We start from the raw sequence: 18,055 nt of genomic DNA, 5'->3' as shown, positions 1-18,055 counted from the left end.
AGCGTCAATTGATCCCTACGTTCAGCGGGGTTCGGGGCAATATTATGTTGGTCTTGATGATGGTCAGAAAAGTCTTCTTAAAAAAATGAAATTGCGCTTTTAAATTTACCATCATAACTTTAAAAGAAATGACACCATAACACACAAGCGGTGTAAACAAGCTAATGAATGCCTTAAAGTTATAAGCAACAAAGCTCGGTAACGAGTGAGTTAACGGACATTTCGTCATTAAATATTAACAAGTTGAGGTGGCAGTATAGTTGACCATGTTCCTCCAAAATCAATATTACATTTCTCCATGATAGGAGTAAAATCCTCGGCTTTCAGTTAAAGCTTTCACTTGTTCATAATAATATGAAGCAAGTGCATGCCTTAATCTAATCCAGGGAATAGCCGATTAATCCGATACTCATAAACCCCATAATGACCACGCTAGCCAGGAGAACCGAGGACAAACTGTCAGCCTTCAGAAAATCAATATGGCGGTGGGTGCGTGCCTCGTGTACGTTTTTCCCATCACCAACTCCGGGAAAGCGATCACACCTCCCGTCCCCCGTTTTACTCCTTGATCGCTTAAAGAAATAGCTCGCATATTTTTTAGAAAGAACATTTACGCATTAGAAAATGTTAATTAGAGAATCGATAGCAGCCAGAATGTGGATTGCGCCTTTTTCAGTGAGTACGCACCTGAGGCTCGCGCAAGCGCTAAAACGGTCTAGGTGCTCGTGGGTTTCAGCTCGGAACTCGGAACAGTGGATTTCTGGACAGAGTTGTGGGGGATGTTGCCTGTCGGAGGGTTCGATGGAGGGTGCCGAAGCCTCTCAGGGGGAGGGAAAATCCTCGGTTAGTAGCGAGGGACACGTTGCGGAGCCGGCAGTAGTGAGAGCCGTGCGGCCTCATAGGCCTCGCTATAATAATACCCGCTAAAATATTTATCGTCAATTGTTTTATCGTCGGTTTTTAACAATGCTTGCACTCGGAAGCCGAAAAATTTACGGAATTTCGTGCGGAGTGAATTTCGGGATTGATATGTCCAAATCTACCGGATAAGGTTCGGAAAATCCTGAGTTTTTTAAGGAGGTTGTTGTTTAGCTAAACAGAAAAAAAAGAAAATTTTTATTGGTTTTAATTTTGATAGATTTATTTAAAGGAATTTTATTTTTCAGTGTAGTGTAAGGAAAATTGTTTTAATTTTTTTTTTTAAAGATTGCAAGGTTTTTTTTAAAGAAAAGTGGAAAGTTTCAGATGTTTTTATGCCAGGATTCTGTTTGCTTCTTAGCGACGTATCAGGTTGCTTAAGAGAGAGAACAAGCTTAATTCACTGACTTGACACTCGGATTTAGGAGACGAATTTTTTTTGTTGTTGTTTACGGAAAAAGATTTTCTTTGTAACAAATATTTTTAGTTTTTTTCTAGAGGAATTTTTTTTAGTTTAAGAACAAGTTTTCGTGGAATTTTTTAAAGAAAATTTTCTTGAATTTAAAAACATTTTTTATTGGTCTAAAATCGAATTTTTAAGTAAAAAATTCCGTAAATTTTTTTGTTTTCTAAACAAAAATTCCTGATTTTTTATAATATAATTTTTTAAACAGAAAATTTCCGGAATTTGGGGAAATTTTGGTCATTTTTTAGAAAAAAAATTTCTTTAATTTAGAAAAATATTTCTTGAATTTAAAAACATTTTATCTGATCTAAAAAAAATTTTTCAAGTAACAAATTTCATTTTCTAAACAAAAATTCCTAATTTTTTATAAAATAATTTAGAAAAAAAAATTCCTTTAATTTGGAAAATTTTTTCTTGAATTTAAAAACATTTTTTTTTGATCGAAAAAAAAATTTTCAAATGAAAAATTTCATAAATTTCGTCACTTTCTAAACAAAAATTCCAAATTTCTTATAAAATAATTAAAAAAAAAAATTCCTAAATTCCGGAAAATTTTAGTCATTTTTAGAAAAAAATTTCCTTTAAATTGGAAAAATTTCTCTTGAATTTAAAAACATTTTTTTTGTTGTCATAAAAAAATTTTTTAAGTAAAAAATTTCGTCACTTTCCAAACAAAAATTCCTTATTTCTTATAAAACAATTTTTAAAAAAGAAAATTTCCTTAATTCAGGAAAATTTTACTAATTTTTTATAAAAAAAATTTCCTTTAGTTTAGAAGAATATTTCTTGAATTTAAAATTATTTTTTATTAATCTAAAAAAAATTTTTAGGTGAAAAATTTCGTCACTTTTTAAACAAAAATTCCTAATTTCTTATAAAATAATTTTTAAAAAAGAAAATTTCCTAAATTCTGGAAAATTTAGTCAAAAAAAAAATACTTTAATTTGTAAAATTTTTTCTTGATCTTAAAATTAATAATTTTTTAAAATAAAATTCTTTTAAATTTACAAAAATTCTTTATTTTCTAAAAAAAAAATTTCCTCGAGCCCAAAATAAATTTTTCTTTAATTTTTTAAGAAGAAAATTTTTCTTTATTTTCCAAAAATCAATTTTTTAAAAACAATTTTTCTTAAATTTCGGAAAATAATTCCCCGTAAATTCAGCAAAATTTTTTATTTTCTAAAAAAAAGTCCTTAATAATTTTCTAAGAAAGAAAAGTCGGAAAAATCTTCATCATTTTTTAAAAGGAAAAAAAAAATCCTTTGAATCTAAAATAATTTTTCTTTGCATCTAAAAAGTCTTACAAAAAATCAATTAATTAAAAATCTAAATAAAAGCCATTGCCCTGAGACAAAAACTTTCAATTAAAAAACGTAATCCTTAGTTTCAATTTGAAATTCACGTCCCAGGAGTTTTTAATCAAAGGTTCTATTAACAATTAGACCTATAAAAAGTAATACTCGAGGTTCACTGAACCCTTTAACCTTAAACCGAGTCTGAAAATTTTTCCGGCAGTCACAGTGAAGTAACACTCGGCTATACGCTGCATTATATATAACATCTACATTCGCAAGTGGAAAACAGCTTTTTTCTCAGACGGTAAAATTTGTCGCACATTACCCGAGAGACCTCAACGAGCACTCCAAATAGAGACAGAATACTCTTGCCACCAGAAATATCATTTGTCTGTTTTTCGAGCTCCATAAATTTGTTTCGACTATTATTAAATACCATCGTTGACAATTGATGCCCTTTCGAGCGAGTTTTATCCCAGCGTGATGTCCAGTAGAGAAACACAATCAATATATCCAAACCGCTAGTATTATTATTATTATTATTATTATTATTATTATTACTATTGTTATTCCATTTTTCATTGCAGATTCTCGAACCCTCTTTCACTAGAAAACAACTCGTAGTTTACAAGCTTCTAAAATCATTAGGCACAAGCTTTATTTAAAGTAGAATGTTAAAAGTTTTCTTTAAAGGATGTTGACGAATAAATAAATTTATTTAAAACTTCCATTTAGATTTATAGTTTTTTAATCCGACTTTTCTATTTCTTCTTTCAAAACATAATTTTTCTACTCCAGAAAATTTACGAAATATCTTTCGAAGTTCAAGTCAATATTATAGCTAAAGGGTCGAAGGTATGGTAAAATTGATATGGACTTTTTTTGTAAGAGTTTATTCCCAACAAAAAGCTTAAGATTTTATCGTATCTTCAATATTAAACCCAGAATTTTAATTTCAAACTATTTTGAAAATGTGTATCTCCGATTTTTTAACTTAAGGCTCAAATTTTGGCCAAAGGGTACAAAATACGGAAAAAGTGAAAAGATTCTTTCTGCACTGATAGAAGGATTTATAAACTATTAATAATTTAATTTCTTTGAAGACAATTATTTAATTTATTAAATTTTAATAAATATTTTTTAACATTCAATATTTATTTGGGAGAAAAGTACATTTATTAATATTTAATAAGTATTTACTAGCAACCTTGCAGTCACTATGTGACTGCCGTGACTTGTAAACTATAAAAAATTAAAATTTTGCTTATTAAAGAATGAATTTTGTTAAATTGCACTGTACTTTCTTGAATATTGACGTTTTTAAAGATATAAGCTCATCCCGATGTTATACTCATCAAGACCTTTCATTTGAGTACCCACATGCATTTTTGATATATTTTTCATATATAGATATATATAATATATTTCATAGATATATAATAGATATATATATATATATATATATATATATATATATATATATATAATATATGTATATAATAGATATATATATATTATATACATATATTATATATATATATATATATATATATAATATATGTATAAATATATAAAATATATGAAAAATTGATGTGGGTACTCAAATGAAAGGTCTCGATGAGAGTAATGTCGGGGTGAGCTTATATAAGATCGGGATGAGTTTATATCTTTAGAAATATCATTAGTTGACAAGATACAATTTCATTTCTTAATTATTGACATTTTTAAAGATATAAGCTCATACCGGTGTTATACTCATCAAGAGCTTTCATATGAGTACCCACATGCATTTTGATATATTTTCCATATATTCATATATATATAAATATATAAAATATATGAAAAATTGATGTGGGTACTCAAATGAAAGGTCTTGATGAGTGTAACATCAAAATGAACTTATATCTTTAAAAATGTCAATAGCTCACGAGATACAAAGACATTTCTTAATTATGTATCTAGAGATAGAGCATTTTTGAATGCAGCCTAAATACTTATTACAATAAATTGACTATCGGTGAGAATTAAATAAAACTTCAAAAAGGTATAAATTCAAGTCAAGACCTTTGCAATGACACTAAATTTCACTAAAAAAACCGATTCTATCATATGACTGTCCTGAAAACAAAATTTTTCTTAGTCTTTTAATAATATAGATTAATAGTTAACAAATATTTATTAACAGTTAATAAATATTTTGTTGAGTGAATTTCTTTCGCTTGCAATGTCATATGATATGAAGATTGCTTATAAACAAAAATCATCTTTATAAATTATTTGCATTAATTATATTACATTCTAATAACGTTTATTGTAAAATACCAAATTTTATCACAGCTCATAATTATCTTTTATATTTTTAAATATTAAAAAGGTTAATTTATTCAGTGAATTGAATTATTATCATGTATTCCAGCTATAGGGTTATAAAAAGTGTCAAAAGAAAATAGCTAAATTTGCTTTTTATTTTAAATAAATACTTGTTAACAGTTAACAAATATTCATTAGTCATAAATAAATATTTATTAACAGTTAATAAATTGTACTTAATAAATTACTTATTAACTGTTAATAAATATTTGTTAACTGTTAATAAATATTTACTAACATTTAATAAATCGTCTGATAAATAATTTATTAACTGAATAAAAATTTATTAAATCCTATGATGTTAAAAAAACATTTATTAACAGTTAATAAAGCTTATTAAATATAAACAAATCCTTCTATCAGTGCACTTTTAATATTTAGCTCAGAATATGAGTTTTAAATCCTAAGCAACCAATTTTTTTCTGGCGGGAGGTGTTACATAAAATAATTATTTTTGTCGCAATTATTAAGGTTACTTAATCGATGCAATTTTCTAAAAAATCAACGAAATATAACACCAACCTTCTTTTTAAATATCCAAAAATTAATTATTGATAATTAATTAATTAATAAAACTCAGGATTTTAAAGGACTTAAACCTATATAAAACGTATAAACCTTTTTAGTAGCTAGAACGTAGATAGAAAAATCAAAGGGTGAATTGTCAAGACTTAACGACCAATCGAATCTCGTCAATTACTAATTAAATATTTACTTAATCTTATTTCTGTGATTATACATATAATTAATTAATTAATTAATAATATTAAAATATTATAAATAATATAAAAGTCTAGTTAAACAACGAAGTGTGTGTAAATGGCCTAAAAACAAGTGTGTGTAAAAAGTGATGCGTGTACCTGATTAATTTAACAAAGCTTTTGTTCGCAAAACATCGCGAGAGAAAGATAATTAGTGCGGATCTTGTCGAGTGATTGTGGATTAAGCCGAAAAAGCGTTTAGGTAAGTTGAATTTTTATTATTATTATCATTATCATTGTAATTGTAATTCTTGGTAACTATTTCCGGTTTTTTCCGAATTATTACATCGAGAAAGTGCTAACAAGGAGTTTTATGATGCGAAGACGCAAATTTGGCAACGGATGCACGGTTACTTATTTAGCAGTAAAGACACATTTAGCTTTTTTTGGTAGAACCATCACCAGACATATGGCGGAGCTTGTGCCAAGACACTTGTTGACAATTGCTCTCGCTATAAATTTATTTCTCACCACGGAACGGTACTCGGCCAATTCGGGGCCATTGCTGGTCAAATTCCCAGAATTCATCGTGGCGAGGAATTTTTATAAGCTTAAATTTCTTGACGGGATTATTTAATTAAAAATAACAGAAGACAGTTTTTATTCTAACTAATTCGAAGATTAAATTTAAAGTTACTGAAATAAATAATCAATACTCCGCAGTGAGAACCACAACGGCTAGAATAACTTGGATTACATCTCCGTGCAGCTACAGTGATTGTGTAATCCTTGTATAGAAGAAATCTTGATGAAATTTCGTAAGATGTCTTAAATATCCTTAAATATATATACTAGAAAAAAATATTTTTTCTCCTAAATTTTAAGGAAAAGTTTTGTTAAATTTTATAGATTTTTAGGAAAAAATGCAGAATTAGAATCTGTTGATAGAAGGTTTACTTTTTCTTAAATTTTAAGACATATTTGTGTTGTAAATATTTGGAATTTTTTGCAGAGTTGATTATTTTGATTAGATTTTACATTTAAATCAATTTTGATTAGCTGAAATAAGTTTTAGATTCAAAATTACAAACAAATTTTTTTTACAATTTATTTTAAGGTAGTTTGGGCGCCAAATGACTTCAACTTGACCCCATATTTTTTATATTCATTCAAAAGATTATGATTTAATACATCTATAGAAAAAAAAATCAGATTTTTTTACCACACCGTTTAAGAGATATAATTAATTAAAGTTTTGCAAAAATACACGGTCTCTTATGAGTGTCCTTGTTCAATAACTCAGGAAATGGAGGATTTATAAAAAATCGGCCTACTTGACCCAATAAAAAAAACTTTCCAATAGATAGAACAATGTTTCATACATATTCTATCAAAATTTGATATCGATTTGCCACATAGTTTCAATTTAATTAATTTTTTAATATCAAAAATTGGTTTCTATCTTTGTTGTTTGTCGGAGACATTACTCCCCCATCTTTAGTAGAGAAAAAATGGCGACTTCTTGGTGCGCGGCAAATTTGAAATTGAAATATAATCATAAAGTTTTTTTCCATTAAAATAAATTGTTATAAAACATACATTAAAAGTTCACGTAAATTATAGCAGATTTAATATATTGAAGTGATATTTGCAAATTTCAACAATAAATGAACACCGTGAGCAACTGTTTTAAGTACCGACCTTACATAACCTATAACAGTTGTTATTGTTTTGTGGCTGCCCAGTACTTGTCAGTTGATATTTTAATAGTTATATTATTATAATTATTTAACCATAATTATGAATTGAATTTATTGAATTAAATTATGATTAGAAATAATTTTATATTTTATGCTATTTTTCGAGTGATCACTTTCAAAAAAGAAAAAAATAATATCTATTAATTTGACCTCGGATTGCGACGACTAAACTACCTTAAGTTTAAGGTTGGATATATTTATATTTTTTATAAAATTTGGAACATTGAACCAAATTTTCATGAAGAATATTTTGTTTTTAAGTGTTGATAAATCATGATGTAAAAAGTTGAAAATAATTAATTATTAACAGTAAAAGTATTTTTCTTTCTAAATTTTTTTCTCCAGTAAAAAAAGTAGTATTTTTCTCGGAAAAATATCAAAGTTTAATTTTTAAAGCAATACCTATTTTTACTCTACCAAAATTTGCTTTTACTCTCACCAATATACCTAAATTAAAATAAAGTAAACTTAACCTTAGGATAATTTACACAAATATATCTTCGAACAATCACTCTCTATTTTATTTTTTTATCAATCGACTAAAAACAATTCCAAATATTAATTGATAAATATTAACCAACACTTTGATAACTGTGTAAAGACACATTTTGTTTAATGTTTAACAATTTGTAAACAAACAAATGTTCTTTAGATAACAATTACCAACAGAAGGTAAAATTGAGGAAAATTATGGCTTGAAAATTACTTTAGGTGTGGTATTAATAGCATAAATTATTAGTCTTCGGTAAAATTTGGTATTTCTGTAGAGATTATACGAGTTTTATTACAGCAAAAATACATATTTTTGCTTAAAGAAAACCCGAAAATGTTTTTTATAATTTCTTAATAGTAAAACAATTATCGAAAATTTTGATCCTTCAAATGAAGGAAATAATATTTTTTATTTCAAAGACTTGGTAAATAAAAAAAATTTACAAAGTTGCAAAGTAAAATAATTTAGTTAGTAATTATTTAAAATGTTTTACAATTTTCTATCGGTTTAAACTGCGTCAGCTTTCTCTAGCTCCAAAATTCCTCGATCTAGCGCTCTGCAAGTGAAAACTTTTCGCTTCTTTTCGCCATCTATCGGTCATTCTAAAAACTAAATTTTTTTTCTTTCCAGCAATAAAAAATAAGTATAAAAAAATTATTCTTACACAGAAAAAAAGGTTCATTTGAGCCAAAAAAATATTTTTCTTTCCAATTATTTTCTTGAGCGAAGAAAAAAATTTTTTTTGACAAGAAATTTCACTTATTCTAAAAATTAATTCTTTTGCTTTAAGAAATATGTATCTTGATCCAAGAAAATTTATTTCTTAAGTTAAGAAAATCTTGTTTTGAGAAAATTCAGCCTCTTGCTCCAAAAAATTTAGTTCTTGATAGAAGTTAATTTTCTTGTCTTGAGAAAATTTTTCTCTTGCTCCAAAAAATTAAATATAAAGATAGAAGTAAATTTTCATTAATATTTTTATTGATTAACATGTCAAATGGGAAGATCAAATAATATTTCATCATTTTTTTTCATTCAATATGTATAATTGCACGCTAAAATAATATAAAATGTGTATCAAATATTCTCGAGAAAAATTTTCTCAAGGTGAGAAAAATTTTTTCTCAGCTGAAGTAGGTGGCGCTGCTTCCCTAAAGTATCTAAAAATCTTGATCAAATATAAAAATTTATTATATCAAGTATTTATGATAGAATTAAGAAAAAATTACTTCCACCAAGAATAGAATTTCTCGAAAAATTTTTACTTCGGCCAACACAACTTCGGTCTTCCTTCAGGCACCCGACAAATTTTCTTGAGCCAAGAATTTTGTTCTCCAGTCAAGAAATTTTTCTTTCTGTGTAGGTATTTTTACAGTAAAAATACTCGCTCAATACTTTTTCATTTACGATGAAAAATATTTTTTTTCAACACAATACGACACTGTTGACAATAACTGAAAAACTCAATAAAATTTTAGTTGTCCGGTAAATATAATACTACCCTTTAATGTATATTCTAAAGTGCAGTAACTATAACAGAGCGTAATCCTCCCGAGGGCCTTCCACAATCTCATTAAAAACCAGGAGAATGCCGGGTATTACGAGGTATGTCGAATCCTGTTCTCGGTTTATAGACAACGTTACCTCATATGAGCCTTGGTACAAGAATTCAACGTTCCTTTATAGTTAGATTGACACACATTATATTATGTATAAATTTAATGTCCGGATAACAATTCAACTGCAGAATCTCAAACTCTGGATTTGATGTTAACATTGTCTTTTATGTCTTCAACAAAATTCTGGATTCGGTAGGACACCAATGCGTCTAGCGTCTAGAGTTATCCAGTTCACTTATGCACCGTCTTTAGATTCAATTCGATCCAGATCATTATTGTGATTACCCTTGAGATAGGTTCGGTAGTATATATTATTATTGTTGTTGTTGCTGTGAAGTTGAGTGCTGTTATTAATGGTTGGTAGACCGGAAACCTTTTTGACGGAGATTAATTACTTGAGGTATGGATATAAGTACGGAATCTCACATTTGTTGATGCAAGAAGTTATGATGGATATTAACATTCATTTTTAGGGTGGTTAAAGCCTTGAAGTTTAAATTGTGGAGGAAATATGAGAGATAGTAAAAAATGATAAGCAATCTTTTTTTTTTTAGGAAATTTAATTTGCTTAAAAAAAAGGTCCTTATCAATTTTATCATATCTCTAATAATTTAATCAAAATTCGAACTCTACTTTTTTTTTAAAGTCAAATTAGCACAGCGAAAATAAGTGATTAGTAGCTGTCACTATAATAAATAACGACTCTCTTATCTTAAAAAATTACAGTTTCAAACAGTAAAAATTGCCGTTTCAATATAAGGTAAAGTACCCAGTAGTTGAAAAGGTTTTGAAGTAAATCATATTTGACGATTTTTAATAAATAAAGATGTAATTATTAGTTAAAATTAGTGATTTTCATGAAAATATAAACAATTTTGAATTGATGAGCAAAATAACAAAGATAATTGATTATTTATATTTTGACAACGTTTTTAAGATAGACTAAAGGAGTAGTAGTTGAACAATTAATTCTGATAAGCCGCAGTAGTTGAACACTCCGGGAGCAGTAGAACTAATAAAATATATGGCAATAGGCACACCAAAAATTTTCAACGTTTTAATGAAATATCTAAAGAATTATAACGTATTATTGATTAATATTCAAAATAATACTATGAATATTTAATATGTTCATTTAAAAATGAGAAATATTTGTATTTAATTTTTTAATTACATTTTTTATGAATGAAAAAGCAAATTTTCAATTATAAATAAAAAAAACTCAATTTAAAACGTTCAATAATTTTTAACTACACTAATTTTTAGCTATAAAACTTATTTCATTTGCAGTAATTAATACAAATCACAATTCTGATCACTAGTCTACAAACCTATTAGAGATTAGAGTGCTGTTAAAATTATACGGCCCCAGCTTGTTCAGGTTCTGGGTATAGTACCGCTTTAAAAATTTGGAGGTATAGTTAGACGCTAAAATTTAATATAAAAATTATAGTTTATGTATTTGCAAAAAATATGTATTATTTAGAAAAGACTATTTCATTGGGTGGTATAATTTTTTTTACTTAAAATGATGATGTACTGTTTTTTTTACTGATTGTTCGGTTTACGGTTTAGTACCTTTTTCATGAAAAAAATAGCATCTGTAACATAGTATTGATTAATATTAAAAATCATACTGTGAATATTAAATATGTTCATTTAAAAATGAAAAATATTTGTATTTAATTTTTTAATTACATTTTTTATGAATAACAAAGCAAATTTTCAATTATAAATAAAAAAAACTCAATTCAAAACGTTCAATAATTTTTAACTACACTAATTTTTAGCTATAAAACTTATTTAATTTGCAGTAATTAATACAAATCACAATTCTGATCACTAGTCTATAAACCTATTAGAGATTAGAGTGCTGTTAAAATTATACGGCCCCAGCTTGTTCAGGTTCTAGGTATAGTACCGCTTTGAAAATTTGGAGGTATAGTTAGACGCTAAAATTTAATATAAAAATTATAGTTTATGTATTTGCAAAAAATATGTATTATTTAGAAAAGACTATTTCATTGGGTGGTATAATTTTTTTTACTTAAAATGATGATGTACTGTTTTTTTTACTGATTGTTCGGTTTACGGTTTAGTACCGTTTTCATGAAAAAAATAGCATCTATAACATAGTATTGATTAATATTAAAAATCATACTGTGAATATTAAATATGTTCATTTAAAAATGAGAAATATTTGTATTTAATTTTTTAATTACATTTTTTATGAATAACAAAGCAAATTTTCAATTATAAATTAAAAAAAACTCAATTCAAAACGTTCAATAATTTTTAACTACACTAATTTTTAGCTATAAAACTTATTTAATTTGCAGTAATTAATACAAATCACAATTCTGATCACTAGTCTACAAACCTATTAGAGATTAGAGTGCTGTTAAAATTATACGGCCCCAGCTTGTTCAAGTTCTGAATACCGCTTTGAAAATTTGGAGGTATAGTTAGACGTTAAAATTTAATAGATAGATAGATAGATAGATAAAAAATTTATTTGGCTCTGGAACCTAAGCTCCCTCAAAGCCATCAATATTTAAATTACGATTTTCGGTGACGCGCTATGTTGTTTTTTTTTTTATCTAAGTTCAGTATAGCGACGTAAAGAATAAATCTAGTAAACATTATTAATTCTAAAAACAATTAAAAAAACAAATTAAATAGTAATTTAAAAATAAAGCAAAACACAATTAGAAAATAAAAATATGTATACGTTCATTTTTTTTAATTATTCGTTTTTAATGATTTATTTATTCATTTTGAATTCTATAAAATCCTAGAATAGACAATTCCTATTATTTTCTCATAACTTTATGATATGAAATATGAATATTAATTGTATAATTTTTGTAAACGGATCAACTAATTTCTAAATTAAATAATGGCAGAATCTAAATAATGATAATCATGGTAATAATGATGCGATCATAATTGATGAAATACAATAATTATAATAAGAGCAATGATAAAATAAATTACTCATGTTATTTGTATGCATGTCTACAATACTAAAATAGTTTTAATTTAGTAGGGAAAAAATTTTTTTTCTTAAGCCTTATCTACCCAATTTCTGTGAAGTTGTAAATAGTAGAAAAATGATACGTCATAAAGAAGTTTCACTTCTTACCTGTGTACTCTGGCACACACACATATTTTTTCATTATTTCATCAAGTATAAAAGATAGCTTTTTACTTGGTATCACTGATGATGTTTCAAATCATTAAAATTGATGTTTAATGCAGTATTTTAAATTCAAATTTATATCTATACTTTTGACTTTAAACATTCAAAATTCAAATTCTTGTTAACTTTTACTCACCTCATTTTTATTGATTGTAATCAGCTGATTACATTATTCAAAATTTTGATTGTTACCATTGCATACGTGCTATACGTCATAGTCCTAATACTGTTGAATATCTGTAGATCTGTTTATATTCTTATATGAACTTCTTACTCTTTCATTTTGTATCATTTTCCATTCGGCTATTGCCTTGACATTTAAATTAAACAAATAAATTAATTTCATCATGTCTCTAATATTTTGATCAAAATTGGAACTCTAAATTTTTTTAAATCAGATCAGAATTTTCAAAATTTAGAGTCAAAAATTGGAAACAAAAAAAATTTGAAAAACGGTAGACCCTGAAGGCCATTCGTGCAACTTCCCGCTAATTCCATACCTAGGTGCATAAAACTGCACTAATGATGTTTTTGAGCTCGAAGAGCTCAAAAATACAATTTATGTGTCATTTTGAGCTCTTCGAGCTCAAAAGTCTGATAGAAGTATCATAGAACAATATTTTTTAAATTTTCAAACCGCACTAACTTTTGAATGAATCAACCGATTTTCACGCGGTTGGCAGTATTTGACGTAACTTTTTTAGTTTCATGAAGAATTTTTAAGTTTGAATTGATAAAACTAGGAAATTCGGAGTAATTCCAAAAAAACACTTTTTTTGGTTTTCTTTTATTCATGATATTTCTTGAATGAATTGACCAACTTTGACCGGCTTGACGGCGATTGACGTAATTTTTTCATGCTAATAGCTGATTAGTTTTTGAAATCGATCAGTGCAGCCGTTTAAAAGTTATTCTAAAAAATGTTGGAGTTATGTTAAAAAAAACACTTGTTTCCATGTTTTTGGCGGTGATCGACGCGGTTTTTTAAGCTCTGAAATTATTCTATATCATCAAAAACGATCCGAGAAGAAATGATGAAGTTATGTCAAAAAAACACTTTTTTCGGTTTTCTTTCGTTCACGATATCTCTCGAACGAATCAACCGATTTTGACCGGATTAGCGACGATCAGCGTGGTTTTTTAAGCTTAAGGGCGGATTAGTTTTTGAAGTTGATCGATAGAGCCGTTTAAAAGTTATTCCAAAAAAAACCACTTTCAAAAATGATTTTTTTCTTATTTTTTTTTGAGATTTTTCAAAATTTCTCGAAATCTATCGCTCCGAATCGGTTCAAATTCTCAGGAAATCTAAGTTTGAGGGAACTCTTTAGAACGCCGTTTGGTAAGTTCCGATCGGTTTAGTCGTTCAAAAGTTATAAGCGAATCACACAGTCACATACATACAGACATAGTGACAACCTCGCGGGGATAGTCAGGGAAGCTTCCTGTGACCTTCAAACGTCGAGATCTGATGAAAACTCGATTTTTGCAAAACGGGGTGAAAACAATAACTTCCCGATTTTTGAAAATCTTCGATTTTTTTAGCGGGAAGTTAAAAATGATAAGAAAAACTTTGTAGGAAATTTAATTTACTTCAAAAAAAGTTATCAATTTTATCGTAACTCTAACACTTGATCCAAAATATAACTTTAAACTTTTCCTCAAGTAATAATATAAAATCTGTATCTTAAAATTTAGCCCATTAAAAAAAAAAGTAATAAATTTAGCAATCTTCCAATAAAGCAATCAGCGTCACCGCAGTATATTTAATCCACCAATCTAAAAACTTTCAAACGATTCTTTTTCCAAAGTTTACCAATAACTTTAGAAAACTTTTATCTTCTTTTGCTGATAAAATTAACTGATTGCTAATAAGTGGATGCAAACAAACGTGATTCTCAGAAGTACAGCCCGAGAAAGGTGTTAAACAAGTTTAAGTTGCCAGTACTATTTAAACAATCTTTATACTCGAGTAAGTAAATATCGCTCACGCCAATGCCGTCCGACAAACTTGGAAAATTCAATTTGCTAAGTACCTAGTCCGAGCGATGTATATCCTGTATAGACACTAGAAGAGATGTTAGATGCTTCGATATAATTCGCCTTTTCTCGGACAATCATTCGCTACAATCTTAAATCCCATCACTTGACAATTAACCGTAGGCTTTTGTACACAATTATTGTCCCAAGTTAGCATTTAATGCAAAGATGAAGACATCTGTATCGCATTTACATTTTTCTTAAAACTATTTTTTATTTTTTTTACCTATTTAACTTTACTCCGTTTCACTCTGCTGGGGAGCCACCCAATTGTCTTACACTCGACTGATGAACAAGAATATAACCCCAGAGAACAAACGATCTTTTTATCTTTTATCTTTATTTTTATTTTTTACTTCAAGAAGCTTCACAATGTTTTTTTTTTTCCTCAACTTACGCTCTTTTGAGCTCTCACCACCTAGGATGGAGAAAAAAATTTCTCAGTTGTGCAATTATTGTCTTTATTTATATTTACATGGAAAAGTTATAGAATTATTGAAATTTTTTTATTTTTTATTACAATTCTAAAAATAAATGAGAATAAAAATTATTTTTATATTGTTGGAAGAAAGAAAAAATTTAGTTATTAGAATGGCCGATAGATGGCGAAAAATAGCGAAAAATTTTCACTTGCAGAGAGTTAGATCGAGGGAATTCGAAGCTAAGAAAAGCTGGCTACCTCCAACAATTTTTGAATCTACACACAAATAGAAGGATTTATTCATTATTAATAATCTATATTATTAAGAAAATAAGCAAAAATAAGCAAAAATTTTTTGACCAGTTAATTTATATGATAAAATAGGTTTTTATGGCTAAATTTGGTATCGTTGGAATAGTCTTGATCTAGAGTTGTGCTTTTTCAAGGTTTTATATCATTTTCACCAATAATCAATTTATGATGATAAGTTGTTAGGCTGCATTCGAAAATGCTTTACCTCTAGATACATAATTAAGAAATGACCTTGTACCTTGTGAACTATTGAAATTTTTGAAAATATAAGCTCATCCCGATGTTACACTCATCAAGACCTTTCATTTAAGTACCCACATCAATTTTTCAAATATTTATATATATTATATATATATGTATATATAAAAAATATATCGAAAATGCATGTGGGTACTCAAATGAAAGCTCTTGATGAGTGTAACATCGGGATGAGCTTATATCCTTAAAAATGTCAATAGTTAAGAAATAACCCTGTATCTCGTGAACTATTAACATTTTTAAAGATATAAGCTCATCCCGATGTTATACTCATCAAGACTTTTCATTTGAATACCCAGATCAATTTTTCATATATTTATAATTTATATATATACATATATATATATATATATATATATATATATATATATATATATATATATATATATATATATATATATATACATGTATATATGAAAAATATATAATAATGCATGTGGGTACTCAAATGAAAGCTCTTGATGAGTGTAACGTCAGGGTGAGCTTATATCTTTAAAAACGTCAATATTTAAAAAAATACAGTGCATTTTAATAAAAGTCATTATTTGATATAACAAAATTTCATTTATTTATAGTTCACAAGTCACGACAGTCACATAGTGACTGCAAGGTTGCTAGTTAAATTTATTTGAAGACAATTATGTAATTTATTAACTATTAATAAATATTCTTTAATATTTATTAATAGTTAATAAGTATTTATTAATAGTTAACAAATATTTATTATTAGTTAATAAATATTTTGTTGAGTGAATTTGTTTCGCTTGCAATGTCATATGATATCAAGATTGCTTATAAACAAAAATCATCTCCATAAATTATTTTTATTAATTTTATTACATTATAAAAACGTTTACTGTAAAATACCAAATTTTATCACAGCTCATAATTATCTTTTATATTTTTAAATATTAAAAATGTTAATTTATTTAGTGAATCGAATTATTTCCATGTATTCCAGCTACAGGGTTGTAAAAAGTGTCAACAGAAAATTGCTATTTTTGCTTTTTATTTTAAATAAATATTTGTTAACAGTTAACAAATATTCATTAACCATCAATACAAAATCTCCATGTAAATTCTCATTAATTGAAATATAGTGAAGCGTAGTAATAAAATACGAGAATAAATATCTTTCATCACAAAATACAGTTGTTACACTTCCCCTCGTAAATTCGTAGCGGCCCCAACGGTGCATTTTTTAAAGCCTCAATTAAACTCCCGTAACTTTTCATCACACTCTCCTAATTCAGTTGGTAAAATTCGCGATACACCAAAAATGTGTACCACAAATCTCATTAAAAGTGACAATCCGTCCAAACCCATAAATACCGATATGATTCACAGCGGACGGCTTCAACGAAGGTATCAGCGAATTTATTAATATGAATAGGATAGATATAGAAGTATATTGGCATATATGTATATATATATATATATATATATATCTAGATATTAGTAATTAAATTGTAATTTGAAATAGCGATGGGAGATAAACCGTTGATTTGAGCCCGACCAGCTGTATGTTTGCGAGGCAAATAAGGTTGAATGCGTTGTGGTACAATTTGACACACGCGACCGAGCTTCAAGCATTCAGCTGTATTCCAATTATTACTAAGTGCCACAGCTTGTCATGTCCGTCTACCCATGTGAGATTCTATTTAATAATAACAACAGCCCACATTTAAATCAATGTCTCCTTCCCGTTTGTTTATTGTTATTGCGCCCTTATTGCTTTTTCAGCCTAGTTCTTTTTTCCTTTGTTGATCATTAAATTAACTTGTCAGAGCTATCTGTATAATTATTGTTGTTTTTCTTTTTTTTTTTTGTCATAATTTATTCACATGTATTATTCGCTGAATTTATATCTCTGTAAGCAAATGTTCTTAGGTTCCATTACCGAGGAACATGAATTAAAGCAATGAATTATTTAGCTTACAGCCGTAACGCCGCCTTGTTGAGAAACGGTTTTATAGGAATGACGCTCTAAGCTAACATTTTTTCCTTTTAGGATTTCAAGTTGTGCTTTAAGGTTAACATATTTGGTTCTGATCCAATTTTACTATTTTTATTTTTTATTCTTAAATATTTTATGCTTTTTGAAAGCCAAAGAAAAAAAGAGTCAAATTCATTATTTTCATAGAAAAATTACTCGACTGTATTATATAAGGCGCTGCTTTGCCATTTATTAAGGTAAAAGCCCCAA

The 18,055-nt window shown here is 27.3% G+C and overlaps 1 protein-coding gene across 13 annotated transcripts in view; it reads left to right on the top strand.

Annotated features, from left to right (window-relative positions):
* Positions 1-782: 782 nt before the first annotated feature.
* LOC123267470 overlaps positions 783-18,055 on the top strand; it is a 134,782-nt gene continuing 117,509 nt past the window's right edge. For 5 of the 13 annotated variants that reach the window (XM_044732109.1, XM_044732110.1, XM_044732108.1 and 2 more), the window contains exons 1-2: positions 785-1,051; positions 5,676-6,012. The gene's annotated coding sequence lies outside the window, so the exon portion shown is untranslated. Of the gene's footprint in view, positions 1,052-5,675; positions 6,013-18,055 lie in introns of all 13 variants that reach the window. The other 8 variants (XM_044732106.1, XM_044732104.1, XM_044732098.1 and 5 more) reach the window with 4 other exon arrangements.

This window comes from Cotesia glomerata, linkage group LG6 (genome assembly GCF_020080835.1).
Source record: "Cotesia glomerata isolate CgM1 linkage group LG6, MPM_Cglom_v2.3, whole genome shotgun sequence".
Taxonomy (NCBI): Eukaryota; Metazoa; Arthropoda; class Insecta; order Hymenoptera; family Braconidae; genus Cotesia; species Cotesia glomerata.
This window is presented reverse-complemented; position numbering and strand designations above follow the sequence as displayed.